We start from the raw sequence: 13,866 nt of genomic DNA, 5'->3' as shown, positions 1-13,866 counted from the left end.
GACTAAGAAGGTCTATGTATTCAATTACAACCCTAAATAATATTATAAAAAAATTATTTAATAATTTAGTAGTTTAGCGGTTTGGGTCATCCACTCGACTCGATTGATGGCTCAGTTAATTTGGAGGAGCAGCCTGACGGTTTGAAGCAGATCTGGGCAGCATTTATTTCGGAGCAATTATTTAGTGACGCATATAACTTGAAGCTTAGGCTAAAACCTTAGTGATGCCTAAATCTAGGGAGGATTGACTCTTTATTCAGTCCATAATTAATCTTCGGGCTCATGAATGATTAAAAAAATTCGAGTAGATATGACTTATTATTAAATTAGTTCAAATATTAAATATACAAATTAACTCCATTATTCGGTGTTACCTATTTAATAAACGGGTTTGTTAAGAAAGTAATATTTTACTAATTAAATGAGTTATCACTAAATGACTTGCACAGATTAATCTAAGGGTGCCAATTTAAATATAATTATATTCAAATTATAAATTAATTAATTTATCTAATTAAATTATTAAATAGATTGTGTTCATATCTGTCACTTTAACCCGAAAGCAACAGTTTTAAATTAAATAGATCGACCGTATTAAAAAAAAATTATTATCTCATAACATGTTATAACATGAATTGTGACAATCCGAAATTTATAGATAATCTTTTATATATTGAAAATTTTAGTTTTGGCCTCCACATTTTAGCAAAGATATTAGAATCTCATATTATTATAAGTCATCTCATATTTGCTCTAAAATATTTTCTAAGGATATTTTAAGTCGCTATCACATATTGTAATATCTGGAGGGTTAAAAAAAATAAAGAGAGTTATGAGCTAAAAGCTCAGTGAATAAACCTTACTTTAAATCAGTAATATTAAATAGAGAGTAAATTATGTACTGGATAATATGAATCACATAAAAGCATCATGTTATAAATGAGTTTATAAATGTATCCTCAATAATATATAAATAAAATGTAGATATCACGTCATAACTGATCAAAAAATATAATTCTTGACAATGCATAAATAATCTCCATGTCATACCATTATCATAACTTTCTCTCAAATATAACACATATGATGCATGCCGATCATGACCATGTTATGATATCAAATGTAACCATATATGATGTATATTGACCACTCAATAATTAGGTATATTAGATGATAATAAAATCATATGAATTTCTCAACATCTCAGTCATCAATGTCATCTCTGAATATCATCATCATACTAGACCGCTATGCAAAGTTAACATCTAGTACCCGGTCTCAAATTTAGTCTAAAGGCTCAGAGCATACCCTACCAACCGTTAAAGGTATCTCAATCAAATAATCATACCTTACTAACCATTAAGGGTATTATCATCATCAAACCCGAGTATCCAACTAGCTGATAAAAACTACATAAGGATATCTCGTCACATATACCATAGCGAATGGCATGTGTCCGAATATCTACTGCGCACACAGACTACTGACTTCAAATGTAAGGCCACAAAATAATGACTATGTCAAGCGATCAATCAACTCTAGGCACGTCCTAACTCTCACGCCTACTCGGGTATCCTCATGCTTTCTACAAACTATACTATTTATGAAAACTTATGCATTTCCTTCTAAGTGATAGATAATATGTATTTTTATCCAGTACTATAATAAATCATACATATCATGAATATAGGTGACGAGGAAATCAAAAGAAATATATAATGTAATGCAATCTCCAACCATACATCTATCAGATGCATTCTCATGATAGTCTATCATATGTATATTCATGCTAGAAATCATCTCGACATAAAGTCATATCAGTATAATCATCTCCAATGATTTCTATATATCATCAGCATACTCAAATTTTAGATCAGTCTAATCAAAATGCATGATAAAATATGCTCAACTAAAATCATATCTAAATAAGATCATATAATCATGCTGGAGGGCAAAACTTGCATATACATAATTATATAATATATTCTAATTTGAGAAAAATGTGTAAGGAATTAGACCACTCACCATCTTATTGGAAGATCCAACACACGTATCCCTTCACGTCTATCGATCAATCGTCACTCATTACAGATCCATGGGGTCACAAATAAGGGGTTCGGGGTCTGAAAATATTTAAGTAGCATGAAGTTATTAGTTTATCTAATTAGAATTAATTCAAATAAAATATAAAGATTTATTAGGTTAAAATCACTTCTTTTATTTTTGATTATATAATTAGATCTACATTATAGATACGATTCAAATACTATAATCATACTATTATTATAAAATGTTAATTATAATATAAGGAGAAGAGGTTTGTTTCTTTTTATATAAAAATATTTCTAAATATATAATTATAAAATAAAATAAAAGGCGAAATAACTATAAATAAGATATAAGTATATATACAAGATGTATTTATAATTAATTTTATAATTCTTACTCTATCTTGATTAATCAGGAACTATATAGTCTTTACTTAATTACAAAATAATAAAGAAATAAATACTATATAGTCTTTACTTAATTACAAAATAATAAAGAAATAAATAAATAAATAAGACTAGTATCTTATTCTACACACAATAGTATATAATAAATTATTAAAATTACTTAAAATGTATTTATTATGGATACTAGTATATATTTATAAATCTCATTATTATAGTTAAGAAAACTATTTATTAATCTAACAAAACATATATGTATTTGTAACACCCACCACCGAACACGTGCCTCTCACGTGGGTAGAACCTAGGTGACCACGTGATCTGCTGGTCAATGTTCCAGCACAATAAATAAGCGAAAAGCCTATATTTTCATAAATAATACAAACAAAAAGCCCATAACACCAAGGCCATAATAAGCCCAAAATACATATGCATAACCAAAAATATGATAAAGCCTATAAAAGAGCTACAAACTATTTAGCTTAATTTACATGAATAAACTAAGAATAAGAATTAGAAAAGGAAGACTCAAGCCGGTCTTCGCTAGATCTGCCACAAACTCCAGCTCATCTACTAATCTGAAAATATGTCTAATAGAAGGTGATGAGTATAAAGCCCAGCAAGTTTCTACTTCTATAGTCTAAAAGTAGTGCGATAAATGATACAACAATAAGTAAATATGAATATGCGCATCATGATCAAATCAATATATCAACAATCAATAACCTACCATGTAATCAATCCAAACGATCAAGTCCTCAAACTCGAGCTCACACTGAGCTTCGCCAATAGGCCATGTCAACACCACACTACATAATTTGCATTATCTCAAATTATTACCAAGTCTATAGCATAGGCTCATGCAAAGCTACGCTTGAAGGCCACATAGATATCCTCACACTCGACCACACACATACCCCAATGGAGGGTAGATTCTAGCGGTAGAATTGCTAGCTCATCACCCGGCAAATAGCATAACCAATTGTCCGCTACTGCATAGTAAGGACCTTAGTCGTAAACCCATCACCAAGGTCAGTACCGTACATCGATACTACTATCCAAGCCCTCGGCTCCACATCATCACGTCATCATGCGAAAATCATGAGCTATCGCTCACAGACGCCCTTATCCTGCGTCATTGGGTACCGCTAGATTTACGTCATCTTTTACCTTCTCTCTCTCTCTATCTTAAATATCCTAAAGGGTATGACTTTCGTCAACTGATAATAAATTGCCCATTGCCCGATGAAACGGTTGCCTGATTGTCTGGGATCAACAGACTAAGACCTCAAGTGTGGGCCTAATATATATAGGTATAAGAATATCCCCAGCCCCTAACTCTGGCTGGAGAGGTGTTGGGTACTATTGAAACGCAACAGTCCCTCCTTTTTATGGTCGTGTACATGTGCAAGTAGCATGATATTATCCAACATAACAAGCATAATGTGACACCCATCATTATCATGTTTTACATACTAAACACATGATCATGCCCAATAAGTATACGAAGACATCATAATATATGAAATCTTACCGAACTGCAAAATATAATTTCCATGCATGATGTGCAATAATAACAGTAAGAAAAACATATGCACATTCATGATATGGATGTGATAATTTTATAAAGTATGATATTTCATTCTCTACACTACTCCTAGATTATAGAAGTTTCACTTGTAACATCTTATTCCAGTTAATAAAAAAAATAGTGAGTGCACGTGCCCGATACGTGCGCTGCCTTACCCTTTCCCCCTCCCTCTCTTCTTTTCCTTCTTGTTCTTTTCTTTCTCTTCTTTTCTTCCCCCCACAGCCGCCACTCTCTCCATTTTCTCTTCTCGCGTGCCGGAGCATCACTGGAGCTTGCCATCGTTGTGGATCAACTCGTCGGTAAGTCTCATTCTGGCTCACGAGGTTAATTTGGGTTAATTATTTTTTTTAGTGCTTTCTCTCTTCCTTCTTCCTCATCGTCCCCACGTCGAGTGATTGGCCGGTCGACGGCTTCATGTGATAGGTTACAGAACGATTTCTTCAAGATGTGAATTTATTACAGGAAGCAGTCCACACAACCGAGGAAAACTATTCACCAAATATTCTCCTATAGTCAGAAAATTATGAAACTAAGTGAAATTAATCCGTAATTCCCTGGTCTATGTTTTTGGTATTTACGCCCCTCATAGATTCGAATTGTAACTAGGACGAAAACACAAACTAGTACGGATGATGGTGGTGGTGATGGGTGGAGTGGATGTTAGGGTTATGGATGATAATGAAGATGAGGGTGGATGAATGATGTAGTTTAAGGAATAAAGACAAAGGGGAAGAAGTGGTCGAGATTCCAAGGAAGAGGGAGGACTCGACAGACGAGGGAGATTAGAAGTTAGGAGAGACCTTACCAACGGTAGAGATGTCTGGTTGGTGAAGAGGGATGAGAGAGATTAGGATAGAGAGACTAGAGAGAGGATATAGAGCCAAGAAACTAATATTCCATAAGCATTATAATTTTAGCTGCCATCCACACCTTTATAGAGGCTAGCCAACAAGCCAAAATAACAATTATTAACCCTAATTCTAGTGGGTTCCCACCGACCGCGTTTGAACGTGCCCGACCGCGTTCGAACGCACAAAAGGTATTCTCTATTTTTACGAACCTGATACAGGCGTTCGAACGCGGCATTCGAATGCACCTCCTTCCGTGTTTGAACATGGCTTATAAAAAATTTATTTTAATAAAAATAAATAACTAATGTAACAAGAAAAGATGGTATGGGCCAACTCCATGGCCGTCGGCCATGGAGGAGCCTTTTCGCTTGACGCCGGCCACCTTAGCTGGCCACTCATGCACTATGCACACTTCCCTCGACCCCCTCATCCTTCTAGCATGGGTTTTTCATTGATCTTTCTGGTGACTCGTCGATCAGCTCCCCTCATTGCCATTGAGCTCTCCTCTCCATGCCAATCGTGCTTCCGTACCAGTCAACACCTCGTGTGCCTTTTCTCCCGACCGAAGAGAAGGGACAACAGGTGAGTGGCCAACTGTCGGTGTCGGCAACTATCGGCAGCTACTCTCTTTGTAATGCCTCCGCTCAGCACGGGCACGTGCACACCCACGTGCCCACATGACATGTGCGGCTCACACAACAGGACGAGCGGAGCTCATCATACACAGATACACTCCTGTGCACATATAATCATGACATCATAAAATAATACCTACTAACATGTCCATACTCACATAATCGAACACCTAATAAATCATACTATTAAGCAAATAAACCTGTTAACATATGAATATCCAAGTCCATAATAATATACACTAGACTACTACATAATCTGGCAGGACCCACACAAGCCAGGACAAACCATCAAGATACAAGATACAACTCAATTTCTATACAAATTATCATTTACACCGTCTCGCACCTATAGCTCACCTCATCAATCTAAAATATCTTCTTGGGATATCTTAAGTCACTATCACGTACCACATATCTAAGGGGGGGTTAGAAAAGAAATAAAGAGAGTCATGAGCAAAAGGCTCAGTGAATAAACCTTACCCCAAATCAGTGATACCAAATAAAGAGTAAATCATGTATTAAATAATATGAATAAAAAAGAGCATCATGTCATAAATGAGTATATGAATGTATCCTCAATAATATATAAATGAAAAGTAGATAACATGTCATAACTAATAAAAGTATATAATTCTCGATAATGAATAAACAAATCTCTATGTCATATTATCATTATAACTCTCTCTCAAATATGATATATGATGCATGCCGACCATGACCATGCTATGATGTCAAATACAATCATATATGATATATATTGACCACTAGATAATTAAATAATCAGATGATAATAAAATCATATGCATATCTCAACATTTTAGGCATCAATGTTAGCTATATATGTTATCATCATACTATATCACTGTGCACAGTTAACACTTGGTACCTAGGGGTGAAAACGGGTTGGATTAAGTCCGACCTGACCTGCTTGGATCAGATACAGATAGAAAAATCCTATCTGATCCAGATTTGGATACGGATACGAATAGCCATTTACAAAAATGTTCGGATCCGGATCCGGATACAGATTGCCTTTTAGAAAAAGAATCCAGATACGGATACGAGTATAGTTGATTTTATCGGATACAAATTCGGATAACGAATATCTGTTTACCCGCTTAATAAATATCCAACTAAACCCTACCCTCTATCTCTCATCTACCCATCTCCTATCGTGTTATCTCTCCCAAATCTCCTTGATTCACAAATGCCTGCCGCCTCCGTCTAAAATCCATCATCGCCATCACAGCCCTCCCTCGTCGACCTCGGCCCTCCCTCCACGGGTCCTTGAGCTCGGTCCTCCCTCATCGAGCTTGGTTCTCCCTCCCTCCACCAACCCTCCCTCCACCGACTCTCCCTCCTCTAGCTCGGTCCTCCATCCCTCCTTCGGTCTTCCCTCATCAAGCTCAGCCCTCCCTCCATGGGTCCTCGAGCTTGGTCCTCCCTCCCTCAACTGGCCCTCCCTCCTCTAGCTCGGTCCTCGCTCCTCGAGCTTAACCCTCCCTCCACCGACCCTCCCTCCATTGGCCCTCCCTCCTCGAGCTTGATCCTCCCTCCTCAAGCTCAGTCCTCCCTCCTCAAGCTCGGTCCTCCCTCCACTGGTCAGGTACTACCATTGATGCTCTCTTATCTCCTTTGTTTCTGGACTTTGTAATAGTGTTTGATTAATACCCTACTTCAAATCTGATATGTAACTCTAATTTTTTTTTTCTTTCAAGCAATCTGCACATATTTTGTTCTTATTAGCATCAACATCCCTATCACAATGACATTTGCTATTCGATCCTTGTTTTTTGAGAAAAGTGTGTCGAACCCAATTATACCTAATTCTTCAAGGATTGCTCTTTAGAAGTTAGCTGAATTAGAAGCTTGATTTTTTTTTCTTCTCTGACATTTTCTTTTTTACTTCATTCATTGTTGGAAGAGGAGAGATTTAACTTGGCCTTGTATTAAACTTGCAGTTTGAAGTGCAAATAACAACTTCCACAGGTTTGTCTTATAGAAGATTAAGCATTCTATGTAGCTGAAATTAATTCATGAGTGTTCATGCTCAAATCTTTTGAATTCATGAGGTGTCACCTTGAATTGTTGCATTACTGCATTCTAATGCTCATAGCCTGAAAGAAGGGTGCCGTGCACTTTTATGATCATAACATAGAAATTTATCTCAATGAAGTGTTGAACTTTCTTTACTTTTTCTGTTCACTCTACCATACAAAGTGGAGCATATCCTGGTGTAAAACATACCCTATGCAGCTATGCTAAAAGAATGTCAAGAACATGCATGTGCAAGAAATGATAAGAAGTAGGGCATTACATGAGTAGTTACAACTATGACCTGCATCAGACAGATAGGGCATTACATGAGTTTCTAAGAACTTATAAGTTGCATCATCCAATTTAAGACAAAAATTGATAAGGTCATAAAAGTTAGACAATCATATTCTAAACTGGATACAACTTCAAGAAGTTAGATAAGAATATAAGTTCCAATATTTTTCTTTGCAGTAAAGGATTGCAAAGCCTATCACTTTGTTAACCTATGAATTAAGATAAGATCTACATAGTTCCATGTATAGTAGAATGATATCTGCATAGTTCTTTTTTATTGTGTGTTTCATCTTTGAAATTAAATCTGCATAGTTCTAATATGCATGATTGTATTTCTCCCCCTATTTCTCACATAAGATGAGATTTATGCTTGTAATCAAGAAGTAGGTAACAAAATTTAGTAATTGCCTCTGTTTGCACATTTTGCAGCTAGTTTTTTTTCTCTTCTCTCTTGTCTGATATTTTTGCAACTTGGAAGAATAATTAGTTTTCAAAAATTATTAGACTAGTAAGAATATTTTTGTATTTAATGTATTCTCTCTTTTATGCTTTGACCTTTAATGTTTTAGCTGTAATAATTTTAATATCCATGTTTATGAGTCAATGGCATCTACAAGTGCATTAGTTTAAGGTGACACCTCAAGTAGTATTTTTAATGATGATAGAACAAAGAAGAAGAAGTTGACATCGGATGTTTGAAATAATTTTGAGAAAATTGAAGAGACATAAGTAATTGATAGAAAAATAATTCGCAAGTACAAGGCAATATGTAAATCTTGTCGAAAGCAATTTAGTGGGGAAAATTCTATGGAAACATCACACTTGAGGAACCATTATAAAAACAAACATAGTAAAGATAGAGGGCAAATGGTACTCAATCTCACAAAAGTTGGAGAAGACGGAATGTTAGAGTCATACAAATATAATAAAGAAATAAGTCAAAAAAACTTATCATGACAATAGTAATGCATGAATATATTATCTCTATTGTAGAGCATGAGTATTTTATTGATTTTATAAAATCTCTACGACTTGCTTTACCAACAAAGTCACGGATTATTATTAAAAAAGAGATCTTGGAACTATATGTTGAACAGAAAAAGATTTTGTATAATATGTTTGCTTCACTTTCATGTCGTATGAGTGCTACCATAGATCTATGAATTTCTAAACAAAATAAAGGATATTTATGTGTTACAATACATTTCATTGATGATGAATAGAATATTCAAAAAAGAATTATAAATTTTATGCATTTAAAAGGAAGACATATAGGGTTGAATCTCTGTCAAGCATTTTTAAAGAATATGATTGATTGAAATATTGACATGAAACTCTTTTCATTAACTTTAGATAATGATCGGGCTAATAATATTTGTGTTAGAGATGTGGTTACTCGACTGAATGGACAATAAGCTCTTGTTTGTGATAGCATATTTTTTCATGTTAGGTGTACCACACATATTATTAATTTAATTATGCAAGATGGTTTGAAGAAAATAAAAGATGCAGTGGTCGGTATTCGTCATATCATTATAATTCTAAAAAATTCACCTTTACAATAGGAGAAGTTTCTTAAAAGAGCAAGAGAATGCAATTTAGATACAAATAAGTCTCTTTCAATTGATGTATCTACAAGATGGAATTCTACCTATTTGATGCTTAAAGATGCTATATATCATAACAATATATTGAAGAGACTTTATTATGCTGATCCAATTAAATTTGCTGCATGTCCAACAAATGAGCAATAGGAGAAAGCAGCAGTCTTATGCAAATATTTGAAAACATTCCATATGATAACTGAATTGCTTTTAGGAACTTCATATCCTACAGCTAACTTGTTTTCCAAAGAATTTTATGCTATTCAGTTGCAAATTAAATAATAGTGCAAAAGTTTTTATGAACTTGTTCTTTCTATGACAACATCAATGCAAGATAAATTTGATAAATATTGAAAGCAATGCAATCTTATCCTAGCAGTGGCTTCATTTTTGGATCCTCGATTCAAGATGAAACTTATGGTGTATTACTTTCCTAAAATTTATCCTCTTGGGAAAGTTCGTGAAGTCATAAGGAATTTGTATAATGAATATGCATCCAAATTTTCTTCTCCATCTAATCCGGATGTGAATATAAATAATAGCCAAGTGTTACAAAATGGTAGAGTTGATCTTGATGTTTAATGAAGATTTGGAGCAATTTTTAAGTGAGGAATGTCAACAGCAATCTACTAAGACAGATTTGGATCAATATATTGAGAATGCCTCACTTTTATGACAACGTAATGATAGTAAATTTGATTTATTATATTGGTGGAAGACAGAAGGTAGTGGAAAGTATCATATACTGTCACGAGTTACCCGTGATGTAGTAGCAATTCCAGTCACCACAGTTGCATTTGAATCTGCATTTAGTACAGGTGATCGAATAGTTGATGCTTATCGTAGTAAGTTGGATCCTGGAACAGTAGAAGCTTTAGTGTGTACTCAAGATTGGATAAGATCTACAAGAAAAGGTAATGATTATAATATTTGATAGTATTTTATAAAATAGTATTGTTTATTAATGTTCATATACTTTTTTTCTTATAAGGACAAATAGCATCAATTATTCAGGATATTGAACAATCTGAAGATGTTGATTTACACTTGGTTCCATAACTTCACAAAATTAAAGGGGGAGTAATCATATTGTAAGTATTTTTCACTTTATATTTTAAGTTGATTAATCTAGTTTCTTTATATTACTTTTAAGTTGGTTAATTTAGTTTCATTTATTTTGTAGATGCACTTGAAGAGGAGGATTGTTTGAATGGTTGGATGTTTTGTTCCTCTCTAACTTTGGGATGTTGATACTTTTTAAACTTGGTTAATTTTATTTGTTGAAGTTCATGTAAACTTGTGTCTAGACTCTAAACTTTATTTTGATGGATATTTTATTTGCTTTTGTGGTTAATAAAGTGAACTTATGCAAAGATAATTTATTTACTTTTATGGTTGACAATATGAATGTAACAACCCGACCTTAAAAATAAAATAAAAAAAAAACTAGATACATGGCATGATGTGGCCGGCCACAGTGTAGCCGGCCTCGTGCCATGCAGTGGCGGGAGGGGAGCGTGCCACGCACCCCCTCGCGTCGCCGCAGCCACCGCCAAGACCCCCCCACCACCTTCCCTCCCTCTCTTTAAATCTCTCTTTCTCTATATCTCTCTCGGTCACTCTCTCACTCTACTCTCTCTTACACTCCTTCCTCTTCTCGTTGCCGACGTCGGCCCGCCGCCACCTTCCCGAAGCTACCGCCGCCTCCGGTGAGAAGCCCTCTCTCTCTCTCTCTCTCTCTCTCTCTCTCTCTCTCGCTCGAGCTCGTCAGAGTCGAGCCGCTAGCTGGCCAGCAGCGACCGGTGCCCTCCTCGTCGGCCCGGGTCCGCAACCTGCTCCCTCACCTTTTCTCTTTCTTCTCTTCCTGCTCTCTTCTTCTTCTTCTTCTTTCTTTCTTTCTTTCTTTCTTTCTTTCTTTCTTTCTTTCTCCTCCCTCAGCACCTTCTCCTTCTTTCTGCACAATTCGACCCAGCACTGATGATAGAACTTATTTAATTAATTAATTTATTTATTTATGTTATTTATTTAGGTATTTTTCTTCTTAATTAGTGCAAGTAGATTTTTAGGCATTAACTATTGTAATAATATTATATATCATTCAATATAATTTCATTAATGATAATTTTATAATTAATGATTAATCAGGTATAAATATAGGTAACACTTATATTTATTTATTTATTTATATATCTATTAGATTAATAGATAGATTTGTAAATTATAATTATTAGATTTATATTCTAATACCCTCATCATATATATTTTTTAAGTATTTCTATTAATTTTATGATTATTCTGCAACAAATAAAATACTAAGCTTATTTAGTTATTTATTTATTATTTTATTGAGTAAAAACTACATTATCCCTAATTAATCAAGATAGTGTATGAATTATAAAATTAATTATAATTAGACCTTGTCTATACTTATAGTTATTTAGCCTTTTATTTTATTTTATTTTATTTTATAATTATATATTTAGAAATACTCTCATATAAAAGGAAACATGCCTCTTCTCCTTATGTTATAACTAATATTTTATAATAATAATAATAATATAATTATAGTATTTGAATCATATCTATATTATAGCCCTAGTTATGTAATCAAAAATAAAGAAAAGTGATTCTAAACCTAATAAACCTTTATATTTTAATTGAATTAATTCTAATTAGATAAACAGCTAACATCATACTACTTAAATATTTCAGATCCCGAACCCCTTATTTGAGACCCTGTGGACCTTGCTAGAGATGAGTGTCACTCGGTTAATTGACGGACGTGAGAGATGCGTGGTTTGTATCTTCTGATCAGACGGTGACACTCATCGCATATAACAAATAAAATACTAAGCTTATCCCCTAGATCCCTTTCTCAAATTAGGTTATATTATATATTATGTACATGCATGTTTTGGCCTCCAACATGATTATATGAATTTATATAGAGATAATTTCAGTCGAGCATATTTTATCATGCATTTGATTAGGCTGATCTTGGATATGAATACATTGGTGATATATAGAGATGATTGGAGATGATTATATTGTTCTGATTTTATACCGAGATGATCTTTAGTATGAGTGTTCATATGATAGACTAGCAGGAGTATGCATGTGTTAGATACATGGTTGGAGTTTGCATTACATTATTTTTCTATTGATTCCTATTCCACCTAAATTCCTGTTATGCATTGACTTGCTATCGTACTAGATATATGCATATGATATGTCATTTAGAAGGAAAGCATGAAATGTGATTGATAGAATAGTTGATCGAAAGCGTGAGGATACCCAAGTGGGCGTGAGGGTTAGGACGCGCTTGGTGGATGATTGATCGCTCGACATATTTGCGATCCTATTGGCCTTACGTCCGAGGTCGTTAGTCAGTGTGCGCAGCAGACATTCGGACACATGCCGTTCGCCAGAGTATATATGGCGAGTTACTCTCATGAGATTTCTATCAGCTAGAAGGGTGCCCGGTCTAGATGGATGTTGATACCTTTAGCGGATGGCAGGGTATGGTTATACTTGAGATACTCTTTGCGGATGGCAGAGTACATTCTGAGCCTTCGAGCATGATGTTGAGACCGGGTACTGGGTATTGACTGTGCACAGTGATCTAGTATGATGATGACATATAGAGTTGACATTGATGACTGAAATGTTGAGAAGTACATATAATTTTATTATCATCTGATTGCCTAATTATCAAGTGGTCAATATAAATCATATATGGTTGCATTTGATATCATAGTATGGTCATGATCGGCATGCATCATGTGTCATATTTGAGAGAGAGTTATGATGATCATATGACATAGAGATTTGTTTATTCATAGTCGAGGATTATATAGTTTTATCAGTTATGACATGTTATCTACTTTTCATTTATATATTATTGAGGGTACATTTATATACTCATTCATGACATGATGCTATTTCTGATTCATATTATCCAGTACATGATTTACTCTTTGTTTGGCATCACTGATTCGGGGTTAGGTCTATTCACTGAGCATTTTGCTCATGACTCTCTTTATTTCTTTTTTAACCCTCCAGATAATAAGATACGTGATAGCGACTTGAGATATCATGATAAGATATTTTAAAGCAAAGATGAGGTGAGCTATAGACGTGAAGCGGTATAGAAGATAGTTTAACCAGACTTTGAGTTGTATCATTATTTGTTATATATGTACTTTATTATATCAGATGATGATTTGTATAGTACATGTCAGATTATAGAGCACTCGTGTATCAGTTGTTTAGTTATATCTTAATGGTTTGTTGTGGCCTGTGTGGGCCCTGCCAGATTATATAGTGGTCTAGTGTATATTATTATGAACTTGGATATTTATATGTTAACAAGTTTATTTGGTTGATAGTATGATATATTTG

This window comes from Typha angustifolia, chromosome 13 (assembly GCF_048772165.1).
Source record: "Typha angustifolia cultivar Huaian chromosome 13, ASM4877216v1, whole genome shotgun sequence".
Classification (NCBI taxonomy): Eukaryota; Viridiplantae; Streptophyta; class Magnoliopsida; order Poales; family Typhaceae; genus Typha; species Typha angustifolia.
The sequence above is the reverse complement of the archived record's forward strand: the minus strand, read 5'-3'. Positions refer to the sequence as shown.